Here is a 17295-nt window from a genome sequence, read left to right on the forward strand (position 1 = left end):
GGAAGTAGATGATGGTGTGGGCCTCTCGCAAATATGAGGCCAAGGCTAAATGAGTTCAGCTTGCACTGGTGTAACAGAATAGTTAAAAGAGAGAAGGGACTTTATCAAAACTAACGTAGGATGAATTTGCAGAAGTCACTCTGCATTGCAACAAATGCAGTCCAATATGGAACATATATGCATGCAGATTTACCCAACACAGGGCACATTCTCAGACCCTTCTGGAGTTCTGGTTAAAGTTGAAGAGTTAATCTACATGAAGTCTGACTTTTTTAAAAATCTATCCACAGTATTTATTAAGGCACCTATTTGGTGCAAAGCAGAGCACTCAGTGCATAATGAAGTAAAAGAGAAGGAAACAGAAGCTTAGATAAGATGTGAGTCAAGGAACAAAAACATTTGCAAAATGAAAGAAAAAAAAAAACCTATTTCATGCAACAGTGGAATTCTCACCCATGAAGAGTGTCAGCAGGTAAAAACAGGAGGGTATTCAGCAGTCCCCCTCTCAGGGTCGCACCTGGAGAATTTCCAGTACTCTACCAGTCTCAACTATGGGAGGGAGAGTCAAGTAGAGGCATATCCATTCCATTCCTAGCTTGGGCAGTGGCTAGTGAGTGGAAGACAATGTGCTACAAGTCAAAACTCACCTGTACTGTGCAACAGCAGCATAGGAGAGAGTTGAGGGCAGAGACTCAAGTTTACTGCATGGAAGGAGGCAGTGGTAAACCACTTCCACAATTTTACCATGAAAACTCTAAGGATATATACTACCAGAAGGATTGCAGATGGAGGTAGGTGTTCTGGGAGAGATGTACCCATGGTGTTGCTATGGGTCAGAGACAACTCAACAGCATAAGACAAGACAAGATTCATCAGTCAGACAGGAATTTGAACAATACTTTACAAGGGATGCCAAAGCAAATGACAATTTTTTTTTTGTTTATTATTGTTGTGTACTTACTATGTGCCAGGCACTGTACTAAGCACTGGGGTAGATACAATATAATCAGGAATCAGGTTGGACACAGTTCATGACCCACATGGGGCTCACAGTCAATCACTCTTTTACAGACAAGGTAACGGAGGCACAGAGAAGTGAAGCAAGTAGCCCTAGATCACACAGCAGACAAGTGAAGGAGCCAGGATTAGGACTCAGGTGCTCTGACTCCCAGGGCAGCGCTCTTTCTAATAGGCGCTGCTTCTCAAATATATTGAAAGGCAGAAGAAGAAAGGAAATACTTTGATAAGCATGGAGTCAAAGAGGCACTGAGGGAGGCAAAGAAGTCAGTTGAGAGGCTCAGGGATTTCACCAAGGAAGATGTTAGAGATATTCTGACACAAATTCAAATTCGGTTTCCTAGAAGTTCAGCTAGAATAAACCGATTAACAATATCAAAAAAAAAAAAGTCACAAGAACCAGACATCATCCAACGGAGTTCTGCAGGATAGAGGAGACAACGAGCCAATTGTGAGTATGATTGGCTGGCCAGTGAAAATCCCAGCCCAGCTTAGTATGATGTTCTGCATGCAGGAAGCGCTCAATAAATGCAATTGATTGATTGATGAAAGGGGTCCCAGTTCTCACCCTAGGTGCAATAGACTGGTATGCCACATCTCTAGGCCTGGGCAAAACTGAAATGTTCCAGAAAATAGTTTAAGATCAGTGAGCACTTAGAACATCACAGCATGTTTTTTTCACATGAGATCATATCTCACTACTCTGATGGAGTTCTTTGAAGGGGTCAATGAACATGTAATAGTCATATTGAAGTGCTTAGTATGTGCCACACAGTGTACTAAGAGCAGAGGTAGGTACAAGATAGTCAGGTTGAACAGAATCCCCATCCCACAAGAGGCTCATAGTCTCAAAAAGAGAAAGGGTAGGTATTAAATCCCTATTTTAAATGAAGAAACTGAGTCACAGAACTCAAATGACTTTCTCAAGGTCATACATCAGGCAAGTCGTGGAACAGGAATTAGAACCCAGATCCTCTGACTCCTGGCACTCTTTCCACTAGAAAATGCTGCTGTGCTTCCTTTAGGCCTTTAGTGTTAGAGGGGATCTAATTAATAGAAAAGATGCTCTGCACATAGTAAGCGCTCAATAAATATGATTGAATGAATGAATATACATATTCATTCAATGTATATATAGAGTATATTTATATTATATATTTTATAATATATATTTAGTATATATATATGTATACGTATATATATATATATATATATATACACACACACTAAAATAACCTTTTGTACATTCAACTCCAACATCTTTAAAGTTAAAGATTGGAGGGAATTCTCTGTCATGGGTAGAAAACTGACTCAAAAATAGGAACCAGAAATTAAGGAATTAGCCGATTTTCAGGCTGGAGAAGGGTTGGGGTAGAAGGGTGTCCAGATTGGTTATGTTTAACATGATCTGGACAAAGCCTTATGGAGGGAAACATCCAAGGTGGCAGGTGACAGTGAGCTGTCACGGAAGGTGAAATGCCAGGTGTATTGTGGGAGCCACTGTAGGGAGGCCTGGTCAACCTGAGAGGATTGGGCTGAAAAATCCCAGAGGAGTTTCAGTGGCAGCAGAAGGAAGACAGCACACTGGGAAAAAAAGGCAAACTATAGGGTATTGGGCTCAGAGAGATCAGTTGAGACTCAGGAAATCCACATATTCCATATACCACTAAATCCTGTTGGTTCAACCTTCACAACACTAAAAATCCATCCTTTCCTCTTCATCCAAACTGCTACCATGTTAATCCAAGCGCTTCTCCTATCCCACAATGATTACTGCATCAGCCTCCTTGCTGACCTCCCAGCCTCCTGTCTCTCCCCACTCCAGTCCATATGGTCACCTGCTGCCTGGATTTTTTTTTTCAACAAAACCTTTCAGTCCATGTTTCCCCACTCTTCAAGAACCTCCACTGGTTGCCCAGCCACCTCCTCAAACAGAAACTCCTTACCACCAGCTCTAAAGTACTTAATCACCCTGGTCCCTCATCTCACTACTCTCCTACTACAGCCCAGCTTGCACACTTCACTCCTCTAATGCCAACTTACTCACTGTACCTCGGTCTCGTCTATTTCGCTGCCAACCTCCCACCCATGTCCCACCCCTAGCCTGGAATGCCCTCCCTTTTCGTATCCAACAGACAATGACTGTCCCCACCTTCACAGCCTTATTGAAGACACACCTACAAGAGGCTTTCCCTGATTAAACCCTCATTTCCTCTTTTCCCCTGCTCCTCTGCATCACCCTGACTTGCTCCCTTTATTCTTCCCCTCCACTCCCAGTCCCACAGCACTTTTATCTGTAATTTATTTATATTAATGTCAGTCTCCCCATCAAGATTGTAAGCTCATTGTGGGCAAGGGAACATGTCTGTTATATTGTTGTGTGTACTCTTCCAAGCACTTGGTACAGTGCCCTGCATTCTTCATTCATTTAATCATAATTATCGAGCACTTACTGTTTGCAAGGCACTGTACTAAGCTCTTGGGAGAGTACAATTACAGACATTCCCTGCCCACAATGAGCCACAGCCTAGAGGGAAATATGGTATAAGTGCTCAATAAATACAAGCAATTGATAGAGAAAAGATCTTAAACCTGTTGACTGCTCTTAATTCAGCCCTGTGGATGGCTGCTGGCAAAAGATCAACAAAACACTAGGCAACAAAAATAATAGGAAATAGTTCAGGGAATAAAACAACATGGAGAGATTTGCCACTCAAACAATTTGCCAACAATCTCTAACTTTGTGTTTAGATGCTGCATAGTAGAACTGGAAAAGGTAGTGAGAAGAACCAAGAAGGGCAGGCGGATGAGCTGTAAAGATTAAGATGCTTTGGTCTCAGGGGACACGATTGAGGTCTACACAATCTTCAAGTGGGTGGACTAAGGAATTGCTGTTCCCCAAAAGTTTGAGAAGCAACATGGATAGAACATGGGCCTGGAAGTTAGAAGGACTTGAGTTCTAATTCTGGCTCCACTACTTGTCTGCTCTGTGACCTTGAGCAAGTCACTTTACTTCTCTGTGCCTCAGTTACCTCATATGTACAATGGGGATTAAGACTGGGAGATCCACATGGGACAGTGACTATATCCGACCTAAGCTTGTACCTCCTCTAGTGCTTAGTACAGTGCCTAGAGCTCAATGCCATAAAAAAGCACTTAATACCATAAAATTAATTAAGCACTTAATACCATAAAAAAGCTATATCACAGGAATGTAGGGCAACAGGTGTCAGGTTCAAGAATAGCACACAAAAATATTCTCAATCAGCTGGTGCTGAGACCATGATGAACTATGTTGAACAGCATGGCCTAGTGGAAAGAGCACAGGTGTCTGAGGAGGCCTAGGTTCTAATCCTGGCTCTACCATTTGCCTGCTTTGTGACCTTGGGCAAGTCATTCAACAACTCTGTCCCTCAGTTTCCTCATCTGTAAAATAGGGATTAAATACCTGTTTCTCTTCCCCCTTTGACTGGGAGTTTCTTGTGAGTCAGGATCTGTGTCCAGGCTGATCATTTTTGTATCCACCCTGGCATTTAGTACAGCACATGATGGCTTAGTGGAAAGAGCATGGGCTTTGGAGTCAGAGGTCGTGGGTTCTAATCCTGACTCAGCTGAGTGACCTTGAGCAAGCCATTTAACTTCTTTGTGCCTCAGTTAGCTCATCTATAAAATGAGGATTAAGACTGTGAGCCTCACGTGGGACAACCTGATTACCTTGTATTTACACCAGCTCTTAGAACAGTGCTTGGCACAGTAAGTGCTTAATAAGTACCATAAATTATTATTATATATTAAGTGTGCAACAACTGTCACAATTATTATAACAGAAGTTGTTCAAGCAGTCAGTATCAAAAGGTTCAAATAAATTCATGTATAAAGGTTGTATCCAGTTCTAGGCCACTAGAGGAAATTGCAAGGGGATGCCAGAAGGTTTGCAAAGAGTTTCTATTGAGTATTCATTAAGAAGAGAACCAGGATGGATGGGAAGAGCAAAAAAGTTAAGAAGATTAAATAATAAATCAGCAACATGGTTTAGTGGAAAGAACATAGGCCTAGGAGTCAGAGGACCTGGGTTCTAATCCCAGATCTGCTTTTAGTCTACTGTGTGACCTTGGGCAAGTCACTCCACTGCTCTGTGCCTCAGTTCCATCATCTGTAAAATGGGGAGCCCAATGTGGCACAGTGGCACAAGGACTGTGTGTGACCCAATTATCTTTTACCTACTCCAGTATTTATTATGATGCCTGTCACATACTAAGTGCTTAAATACCATAGAAATATACTACTAACAATAATAGTAATAGTACAATAATAATAATATTTCCATCCAGAAGGTTGCAATGACTTCACTGTTTCTCTCAGAACACTTGGGTGCTATTGACAGACACAATTCTGACAGGTTCAGCACTGGTCTAACTCAAATGGCATTTCTTTTGATCTTTTGTTTTTAAAACAACAGTGCCATCGAAAGAGGCAGCTGGTATAAGGGAGAGACTTCTCCCCTCTCTCTGTACATAGGGAGTTTCCTTTTTTTTAAATTTGGTAAGAGGAATAAAAATAGACCATTCCAAGAAATGAGGAAACCTTTTATAAATGTTACCCCCAGAAAAGAGGAAATAGTGAAACCCTTTACAAAACTCTGGACAAATGCTAATGTTCCCTCCTTCCTCCAAACAGCAACAACAAAAAGTTTTGAGGGAGTAATCTATAAAAGTTAAAAGCCAAAACAATTGAGCCTATTAGGAGCAATAGTATTACTGGGTTCAGAGTCCTGTACTAAACTGGTGAGAATTAGTCTAATAATTATAAAAATGACAATAAACACTTTTCTCACCCCACTTCCACCTGCTCCAAACCAATAGTTAAGAGCTAAGGTTATATTAATAATAATGACATTTATTAAGTGCTTACTATGTACAAAGCACTGTTCTAAGCGCTGGGGAGGTTATAAGGTGATCAGGTTGTCCCACAGGGGGCTCACAGTCTTAATCCCCATTTTACAGATGAGGTAACTGAGGCACAGAAAAGTTAAGTGACTTGCCCAAAGTCACATAGCTGACAATTGGCAGAGCTGGGGTTTGAACCCATGACCTCTGACTCCAAAGCCCAGGCTCTTTCCACTGAGGCACGCTGCTTCTTATGACCATGGAGGCCCAGGACCCGCCTTTCTCTTTAGGTTCCCCTGTAAAATGGTAGTGGGGCCAACTCAGTGAAAAACAGCACAAGATCAGGGCCACAAATACATTTCTGTGTGGCCTTGGGCAAGTCACTTAACTTCTTTTGACCTCAGCTACCTTATCTGTAAAATGGGGATTGAAGATGTGAGTCTCATGTGGGACCTGTACTGTGTCCAACCTTATTAACTTGTATCTAACCCAGCACTTAGCATATTGTAAGTGCTTAGCAAGTACCATATTGTTATTAATTATCATTCAAACAAAGAGGCTGTATCCTAACAGTTTGGATCCAAGTCCTTTTGCAAAATTAATAATTCATCATAAAATGACCCCTGCATCTTGGATTTTGGCCTAGGTTGTCCCAATCTCAGCTGAAATAAGCTTGTTGTGGGCGAAGAATGTGTCTGTTTATTCTTATATCGTACTCTCCCAAGTGCTTAGTACAGGGCTCTGCACCAAGTGCTCAATAAATACAATTGAATGAAGGACAGGAAAATAAAAGACATCACTCCACATCACTGAGCATGATCTTTACTTGAAGTAAGACTTGGCCACCATCCTCTAGACTGTGAGCTTCTTATGGATAGGGAATGTGCCTGCTAATTCTGTTGTACTGTACTCTCCCACGTCCTTACTGCAGTGCTCTGCACACAGTAAGCACTCAAATACCATTAGTGAAGATTCTATAGAATCGCCGATCTTATCATAAAAAAAATCTGATCACCATGATGAGCCTGAAAAATGTTGCTCCAGCTGGTGGGGAGGTAGTACCCTATATAAGAGCATTTAAATGGTCTAAAGCAGGATAGAGACTTGTTTTATAATGTACTGTGAGAAAACCTCCTAAAACCAGTGGGCTGTAGTGGCATTTGTTAAGGACTCATCATACGCCGAACACCGTACTAAGCGCTGGGGTAAACAAAGACGGACATAGTAGAGTAATGGTTATTTGTTACAGCATTTGTGTGATAAGTATTTGATGCCAGTAGCTCCCCCCAAGCATTAAGTTGGCCACTTTATCACTGGTACTTGTTGAGCACTTACTGTGCCTAAGTAAACACTTGGGAGAGTCCAGTACAGAGTTGGTAATAATAATAATGATGATGTGTGTTAAGTGCTTACTAGGTGCCAAGTACTGTTCTAAGCACTGGGGGGGGGGGGGGTTACAAGGTCATCAGGTTGTCCCACATGGGGCTCACAGTCTTAATCCCTATTTTGCAGATGAGGTAACTGAGGCACAGAGAATTTAAGTGATTTGCCCAAAGTCATACAGCTGACAAGCAGTGGAGCCAGAGTATGAACCCATGACCTCTGACTCCAAAGCCCAGTCTCTTGCCACTGAACCATGCTGCAAGTGAGTTTGGAATTTTTGTTGGATACAAGCATTGGCTTTTTCTATCCTAGCACTTATGTACATACCTGCAAGTAATTCAATTATATTAATGTCTGTCAATAAATATAATTGATTGATCGGTCAAAGACATTCTCGGCCAGATGCCCAACCAAGCTCTGAGTCTGAAGCCATTCTTATTATGTTCCTTTCCATTCTCACAGTCATGAGTTAGAGTTTAAAAACCAAGGCCACAATTTCTTTAGGGAGGCGGGCCCGACCCTCTCCTGAGATTAATTCATTTAATCTGAGAAAATATAAAAATATATTTACCTGCAAAAGATTAATCCCAAAGTATTTACTGAGTGACTGCTCTGTGCAGAGCACTGTATTGGATGTTTTCTGCATGCTGGGCATTTGGGAAAATACATTAACTTTAAAAAAAGAGGCAGTCTCTGCCTCAGAGAGCATTGATCTAGAACAAGGACTGTGTCCAACCTGATTATACTGTGTCTATCCCAGAGCTTAGTACAGTGCTCAGAACATAGTAAGTGCTTAACAAATACCATGTTTATTACTGCTGAAATTTTAAGGAGAGCACAGAGACAGAACTGCTATGGTTTTACCAGCACATCTGTTGATCAGTGAGCCTGAACCTCTTTTTGGGTACCACTTGGAGAGTACTGATTTCAACCCATCCCTTCCCTGTGGAGCATAGACATGCTATGTGGGTACAAATCAAGAGCCTTATTCAAGTCCAGAGAGATTTCACCTCTTATTTTCCTTCATGTAATAATAATTATGGCATTTGTTAAGCACTTACTATGTGCCAAGCACTGTTCTAAGTGCTGTTAGCCTGCCATTCAATCTCAGGAGGAAAGTCAATTGGGTGGACATGAGAAACTTGTGAAGGTCTATTTTATGGTATTTGTTAGCTGCTTACATGGGCTTGGGAGCCAGAGGACTTCCTTGGGCAAGTCATTTAACTTCTGTGCCTCAGTTTCCTCATCTGTAAAATGGAGATTCCATGCCTGTTCTTCCATATGGTGGCTCTAATTTCACCATCAACGGCCAATTTTTAGAGAACTCCTTTTTCTGAAACCACATTGGTTGATACCTAATACCTTACATCCTTTCAAGTGATTAGGAAATTAAGGGTTGTCTTTTAAACTCACTTTTGACTTCCCCATCCCACCCTCCACCAAGTCTCATTCATTCATTCAATTGTATTTATTAAGTGCTTACTGTGTGCTAAGTGCTTGGGAAGTAATAATAATAATAATAATAATAATGACATTTATTAAGCACTTACTATATGCAAATCACTGTTCTAAGTACTGGGGAGGTTACAAGGTAATCAGGTTGTTCCACAGGGGGCGCTCAGTCTTAATCCCCATTTTACTGATGAGGTAACTGAGGCCCAGAGAAGTTAAGTGACTTACCCAAAGTCACAAAGCTGACAATTGGCAGAGCCAGGGTTTGAACCCATGACTTCTGACTCTAAAACCCAGGCTCTTTCCACTGAGCCCCGCTGCTTATTGGCAACATAAAGAGATGGTCCCTACCCAACAGCAGACTCACAGTCTAGAAAGGCGAGACAGACAACAAAACAAAGAGCATCTCCAGGAATTCTCTGTTGTTAACATCTCCCCATGGTGACAGCCTCTATCAAGGCAGTGGGTGACATTGCCACTCTGTGACAGTCTGGCACATTGAATATAAATTCAACAACAACTTCCAGACTAGAATGCCATGAATAAAAGGCCATACAAGGGCAAAGTGTTTGTGTTATTAGCTAATTTCCCACCAGCAGCTGCATTGTAATTCTTAACATGCCTAGGGGAAGTCATCTGATGTATTATTGCAGCAGGGTGGCAAAGTTGGTCTTGGAGATTTGTGTGACTTGACTTCCCCCCAGTAGCACCCAATCACTGAGCTGAAATTTTGAGTCAAAGGGAAGCATACGGACTTCCAGTGAAGATTTGAGTTCAGTCTCCTCACTGACTTCCCTGCTTTTCCCACTCCAGTCCATAGTTCAACCTGCTACCCAGATTATTTTTCTACAAAAAGCATTCAGTCTACATTTCCTTCTTCTCAAGAACCTCCAGTGGTTGTCCATCCACCTCCTCAAACAGAAATTCCTTACTACTGGCCTTAAAGCAATCAATCTCCTTGCCTCCATCTACCTCACCTCTCTACTCTCCTACTATGATAAAGCCTGCACCCTTTGCTCCTCTAATGCCAGCCTACTCACTGTACCTCAATCCTATCTCACCACTGACCTCTCTCCCATGTCCTTTGGCCTTGAATGCTCTCCCTCTTTGTACCTGACAATTACTCTCCCATCCTCCTTCTTCCTATCTGACAATTACTCTCCCAACCTTCAAAGCCTTATTGAAGGCACATTTCCACTGCCCTCATCTGATCTACCCAATCTGTATTTTTATCTCCTCCCAAGCTAACCACCCAACTGTACCTCATTCTCAATTGTACATTCCCTTTCCCCTTGCAGTGAATGAACTCCCTCCCTCCTCAAATCTTCCCAAACCATATCCCTCTCTACTTTTTGAAGTCTTCTATAAAGACATCTCCTCCAAGAGGCATTCCTTGGCTAATTCCCTCTTCCTTAGATCTGTCAGTCTTATCAACAACCTAGATTTCTAGACTGTGAGCCCACTGTTGGGTAGGGACCATCTCTATATGTTGCCAACTTGTACTTCCCAAGCACTTAGTACAATGCTCTGCACACAGTAAGCGCTCAACAGGATTGATTGATTGATCTTCCTCTGTGAGACCTTCCCTCATTAAGCCCTCATTTCCTTACCTCCCAGTCCCTTCTGCTTCACCCTGGTTTGCTCCCTTTACCCCCATATATTAGCCCCACAGCACTTATGTTCAAATCCATAATTTACTTATATTAATGTCTGTCTCCCCCTCTAGACTGTAAGCTCATTGGGGACAGGGAATGTGTCTGTTATGTTGTACTCTCCCAAGTGCTTAACAAAAGTGCTCTGCTCACAGGAAGTGCTCAATGAATATGATTAATTACTTTATCCAAGCCTGGTTCACTTTCTGACTAACCTCGGCATTTCAATGAGCATAAGTGTCTATTTTCTGAAGTGCTGAGGTTGACAGCTGTCTGCATTAAGAAATTCAGAATTGACAGTTCATAGGAGGCTTAATTTATGCAATCATTTCTTGGGGAAAGCAGTGTTTCCTCACCTTACTATAAGATGAGCAAACTGCCAGTCAGTCCCTCTAGGCCGTTTCTGTGGATAATCGCTATAGAAGCCTGAATATTTACTTTTATTTCACCTTCAAAGAAGCAACATGGCATGGTGGATAGAGCACTGGCTTAGGAGTCAGAAGGTCATGGGTTCTAATCCCAGCTTGGCCACAACACATATCTGTTGTGTGACCTTGGGCAAGTCACTTCTCTGTGCCTCAGTTGCCTCATCTGGAAAATGGGGATTGAGACCGTTAGCCCCATGTGGGAAAGGAACTGGATTCACCCCAGCATTTAATATAGTGCCTGGCACATAGTAAGCATTTAACAAATGCCATCCTCCCCCATCCCACGCCTGGCAAAAAAACCCCCCAAAAAACCAGTCCCACCAGTTTATCATTTGAAGAATTGGAGACAGCTGTAGGCAGCTGATTTCTTTCCTCATTTTCAGGCACCTCATCTTTTCAAAGGCAACATTACAAACTCTTTATTAGTAGGGTGTTTGTGTTGTATGACTGTCACTTATTACAGTGTCTTGTGTTCACTGAGTGCTCAGTAAATACCATCACTTTTCCTACATTCACTTGCCATCACCAGGGTTGGATTGTTCTTCCTCCTGTTCCTGCTATTTGTAGTTAGTCAGTGGTACTGACTGAACACCTTACTATATACAGAGAGAGCACTGTATCAAGTGATTGGGAAAGCTGAAATAATTGTGTCTTTCTCTCTCTCCCATTTAGATTGTAAACTCCCCAAGTTCGACACAATGTCTTCTACTCTTCTTGTAACACTTAGTAGAAGGTTCTGCAAACAGTTAAGTGCTCAATAAGTATCATTGTTTAACATTAAGAATTGTGGAGGTAACTGGGGTGTAGAAAGCACAGCCTGGGGGTCTAATATATATTCCTATATTATGACCATCTTGAAGATGGTGATGTGACTTGCAGCAAGTTATACAGTAAGTCAAGTTCAAACCAAATTCTCCTCTTCCTTGACTTTTCCCTCTCCTTTCTTCTACCTCCTCCTTCTCTCCCTCATCCCTCCTCCTTGACCTCATGGAGCCCCTCTCCACAGGCATGGAAAGTGGAGAGGAGCAGACCTAGCTTGCTCATGCCTCTGTGAAGGCTCTGGAGTTTGGGCAAAACAATGGGATAAGGTGGCTCAGTTCTTATTCTGGCCTCAAAGCTGCCCTGATTCTGAAGTATCAGAATACAGTCATGCTGCTTTTTCAGAACACCAAAGTAATTGCTCAACAAATACCACAATTATTATTAAAAAGGTTGATCTTGAAGTACTGAAAGGAAATCCTTTCTGTATGATCTTTATATAGCTAAGAAATAGAACACTTTAAAAAATTACATCCACTTTCCACCAGAAAATTAAAACTTTCTCTGAACATTATATACTGCATCTCTAAAGGATTTTGTCATTATTATTAACAACATTTTGGTTAATATCTAGATGTCACCAGCTCTCTACCCCCGTGACTCCCCCCAAGACAGACTGGGAATCCCCCAGAAGGTGCAATAACCCTGTACCTTTCCCCAGTGTAACTCGTTGCACTCCATAAGCACTCAACAAATGTAAAATAAAAACTCAGTGCAACTTTCTTCAAGGTCCCTGTATATTTCACAATATTCACGAGGCAGCTCAGATTCGCAGTAACCCACACACAGACCACCAATGCTCTCCAAAAGGAAGGCCGAGATGCGTCTTAGGAGGGAATCTTTCTTTTCTTCCTTTTCTTTGGTCAGCTTATACCCGCCACGGGGAACTGGCACAGAATTCCTCTACCTCCTCCAGAAGCAATTCCGTATATGCTTAGACAGACTTTCTCCATCCTTCAGACGCCAGAGGTTGAAAGAAAGATCCCAGGGGCAGGGAAGTTCCTCAGCTCTAAGAGCGAAGAAGCAACATATTTACCCAAATGTGGGTCACAGGATGGTGGAGAGGGAGAGATTCTGTCCCGCTTTGCTGCTATTACTGTTGCAGGGTAGGAAAAGGGCAGACAAGCACCCAGACACTCTCCTTAGGGATTGACTTTTAATGCTAAGGGAATAAAGGAATAAATGCTCATTTGTAACTTACCAGAATTAGAGTGGTCAGCTGGCACACCCCAAATGCAGCACCCCCAGAGATGCTCTGACTTGTACAGTGAGTAGGCAAGTCTGCCAGAAATGCACACTTCCTTTTTTTGAAACTGTGTGGTTGATCTGTCCTGCCTTCCACTTTTCAATGTCCTTATTTGCATGTTATCTATGAAACTCCCAGAAGTCGCATGACCAATAGAGCCTAGTAGGGTACGCTACATAAAGATTAAGACAAGCACAGAGTAAGCCAGAATAGCCATTGAAGGTCATGCTGGAGATTAATAATAACAATAAAAATTGTGGTAAATGCCTTCAGCACTTACTAGATGTCAAGCCCTGGTTTTATGCACTGGGGTGGATACAAGTCAATAGGGTTGGACACAGTCCCTGTTCCAGATGGGGATCACAGCCTAAGTAAGAAGGAGAACAGATACTGAATTCCCATTTTATAGATGGGGGAACTGAAGTACAGAGAAGTGAAGTGACTTGTCTAAGGTTACACAGCAAGCCAGTAATGGAGCTGGAATTAGAACCCAGGTCCTCTGACTCACAGGCCTGTACTCGTCCCACTAGACCATGCTGCTTTATTTTGATATTAATCATAGCTAATATGATGATATTTGTGAAGCACTTAATTTGTCCCAAGTGCTGGGGTAGATACCATACAATCAGATCTGACATAGGTCCTATCCTCATGGGGCTCATAATCTAAGATGGAGGAAGAGTACTTATTTTATTTCCATTTTCCTGATGAGGAAACTGAGGCCTAGGACAATCAAACAGCCTAGTCCTCATCAGTGGAATTGCATCATTATCAACAATATTTATTAGGCACTTCAGTATGCTGAAGACTGTACTAAGCACTTGGGAGAGTACAACAGAGTTGGTAGGTATTGCCCCTGCCCCCAGTAAGCTTAATAATAATGATAATAATAATAATTATGGCATTTGTTAAGTGCTTACTATGTACAAAACACTATTCTAAGCACAGGGGTAGATACAAGGTAAGCAGGTTGCCCCACATGGGGATCACAGCCTTAATTCCCATTTTACAGATTAAGTAAAAGATACAGAGAAGTTAAGTGGCTTCCCAAGGTCACACAAAAGAAAAGTGGTGGAGCCAGGATTAGAACCCACAACCTCTGACTCCCAAGCCCATGCTCTTTTCCACTAAGCCACACTGCTTCCTTTGCTTACAGTCTAGAGGGGGAAGATAGGCATTGATATATATGAATAATTTATAACATGATCTAAAGATATTTATGTAAGTGCTGTGGGGTTGAGGATAGGGTAAATGTCAAATGCCCAAAGGTCACAATTCCATATATACAAATGACACAAAAGGGAGAGGAAGGCGAGTGGTAGAGCTGGGACTAAAACCTGAGTTTCCTGACTCCAGTCTCAAGCCCTTTCTGGAGGCTACAAGGCCTCCCTTCAGACCCCGAATGCTCCCAAATGCTTTAGTGGGAAAAGCTATAGTAAGACATCTAGTCAGAGAAGCAGCGTAGCTCAGAGGGAAGAGCACGGGCTTTGGAGTCAGAGGCCATGGGTTCAAATCCCAGTGCTGCCAATTATCAGCTGTGTGACTTTGGGCAAGTCACTTCACTGTACCTCAGTTACCTCATCTGTAAAATGAGGATTAAGACTGTGAGCCCCATGTGGGACAACCTGATCACCTTGTAACCTCCCCAGTGCTTAGAATAGTGCTTTGCACATAGTAAGTGCTTAATAAATGCCATTATTATTATTAATAAGACCAGACTCACTTTGAGAAATGAGATTCCCCTTTCTCTGTCAAATACCTTGCCTTACCAAGAGAAGACTCTTGAAAGGTTGTGTCCCCAAGGGATCACAGTACTTAGAATGCTTTTACTGCTGTAGTGCATTGTCACAGAGAAGCAGTGTGGCCTAATGGATCGAGTATGGGCACGGGAGTCGGGAGAACCTGGGTTCTAATCCCCCTTCTGCCCCTTGTCTTCTGGGTGACCTTGGGCAAGTCATTTCCCTTCTCTGTGCCTCAGTTACCTCATCTGTAAAAGGGGGATTAAGTCTGAAAGCCCTATGTGGGAAAAGATTATGTCCCACTGAGTTATCTTGTAGCTACCGCAGTCATTAGTACAGTGCCTTGCATCTAGTAAATGCTTAAATACCACTATTATAATCATCATCGAGTCCAAGTACTGCTAGTTTTATAAAACCCAGCACCTATTTGTTCAAGGAATTAAACTTTTGAACTTTGCCACCTGTTTCTAACCTGCTCCTAGGACATTCCTCATTTAAAAGTAAATAATGATAATACTGCTACTACTAATAATAATGCACTTAGTGTCAAGCACTGTACTAAACGCTGAGATAATTAGATCCCACATGTGGCTCACAGTCTAAGGAAGGAGAACAGATGTTAAATCCCCATTTTACAGATCAGGAAACTGAGGCCCAGAGAAGTGAAGTCACTTGTCCAAAGTCACACAGCAGACGAGTGGTGGAGCTGGGATTACAGCTCAGGTCTTCTGACACTTTCCACTATGCCCTGCTGCATCTAATGAATCTAATTCTGCATCCAATTCCAGCAACAACTAATCACCAACGTCTGATTCTTCTGGAATCATGCTTCATCTTTGACAGACCACCTCTCTGTGCATCTTCAAAGCACTACTAAAATCATCTCTCATTCAGAAGCCTTCCATGACTCACCTCATCACCCCCCAGCCCTATTCTCCCACCCTTCTCTTCCCACTCTGTAGCACTTACCTATCCTTATTTATATTTTGCTGCTTCCACTATCGGTAACTTATTTTATTTTCTGTCTTTTCCTCCGTGACAAGACTAAGCTCTTTGAAGCCAGAGAGGGTACCTGTCATTTCTATTGTATTGTGTTTTCTCAAGCACTTAGTCTCATGCTATACACACACACTTAGTAATCAATAAATACTAAAGGTTGATTGGAAAATTCCCTCCCCTCATATGATAGACCACTACTCTCCCCTCCTTCAAAGCATTATTAAAGTCATCTCTTCTCCAAGAGGCCTTTCCAGATTAAGCCCTATTTTCCTTTACTCCCACTCCCTTCTGCATCAGATGCTTAGATTAGTATCCTTTAAGCATTTGATATTTCACACCACCCTCACCTTCACATAATTTACATGTATAAGTATAATTTATTCACAGAGCTATAGACTGTAAACTACTTGTGAGTAGGGAACATGTTTACAAACTCTGTTGTACTCTCCCAAGCTCTTACTGTGTGCAGAGCACCATTTTAAGTGCTCAATAACTACCATTGATCAATCAACTAAAGGAGTTTTATTTCTTCAAAATCCCTGCTGGGTGACCTTGGCCATGCCACTTTTCTGGGTCTCAGTTTCCTCATCTGACAAAAGAGGATTCAATACCTCTTCTCCCTCCGATAGAAGAGGGAGATCTCTAGAGCCAGGATTAGAACCCACAACCTCCGACTCCCAAGTCTGTGCTCTTTCCACTAAGCCATGCTGCTTCTCATAGTGTCCTTCTCTACTCTCTGATCCATCACTTGACCCCATTCTTCCCTGGGCCCAAACATACCCGTAGGGTTGATAAAGACATTCAAGGTTTCTGAAGGTAGGGGAGATTGGGAGGAAGGAAGGCAAATTTCTCACTGAGGTTCATTGCAGTTCTGGGACAAGGATGGGCCATACACCTTCCTGCCCCCACTGGCTACAGAGTCACAGGAAAGAGCCAAAGACTGGGAAGCTGTGGTTATGATTTCCTCCAGAATCTAAACTGCAGTCATGCCTCTAGCTACGCTCCTCCTGAAGTGTACATGAGATAGCTGTGTAGGCCTGCACATATTATCTAAATAACTCTAGGTGCACTTGGGCACCTTTATCTTGATATTTCAAGTGGCCTTTTGGAGAGCTGTGGGGAGTGTGAAATAGCCAGATAATTCAGTAAAATTGCACTTATAAGACTTAATGGACTCGGGTGCTTTGAGTGTTCAGAGTAATAATGGCATCTTGATTGAGCAAAGACTTTGCCTTAGAACAGTAACCTGAGGTTTGAAAATTCAGGCTGCTCCTGCTAGCCTAGGATCTTTCCACTCCAAACCATCCCAGCAGGCTCAGGAGTAAGAGGATGCCATGTTAATGTGTATATTAATGTCTGCCTCCCCCTCTAGACTATAAGCTTAAGGGCAGGGAATGTGTCTGTTATAGTGTATTCTCCCAAATGCTTAGTACAGTGCTCTGCTAATCATTCACCTGGTTTTATAATGAACAGTCCAGCTTTCAGGTGCTCTGAACCCCATCTGGCCTGAACACCTTATTATAATAATAATGGTATTTGTAAAGCACTTACTACATTCTAAGCACAGTGATAGATACAAGATAATCAGGCTGGACACAGTACATGTTCCTCATAGGGCTCACAGTCTTGATCACCAGTTTACAGATGAGCTAACAGTCTCAGAGAAGTGAAGTG

General features: G+C 42.3%; 1 non-coding gene across 1 annotated transcript; it reads left to right on the forward strand.

The window, feature by feature from the left end:
• The first annotated feature begins 499 nt into the window (after positions 1-499).
• LOC119926085 lies at positions 500-637 on the forward strand. The gene has a single exon (XR_005449997.1). It is a non-coding gene; the product is annotated as a small nucleolar RNA SNORA7 (small nucleolar RNA).
• The last annotated feature ends 16658 nt before the right edge of the window (positions 638-17295 follow it).

The sequence above is a fragment of the Tachyglossus aculeatus genome, chromosome 3, assembly GCF_015852505.1.
Source record: "Tachyglossus aculeatus isolate mTacAcu1 chromosome 3, mTacAcu1.pri, whole genome shotgun sequence".
Classification (NCBI taxonomy): domain Eukaryota; kingdom Metazoa; phylum Chordata; class Mammalia; order Monotremata; family Tachyglossidae; genus Tachyglossus; species Tachyglossus aculeatus.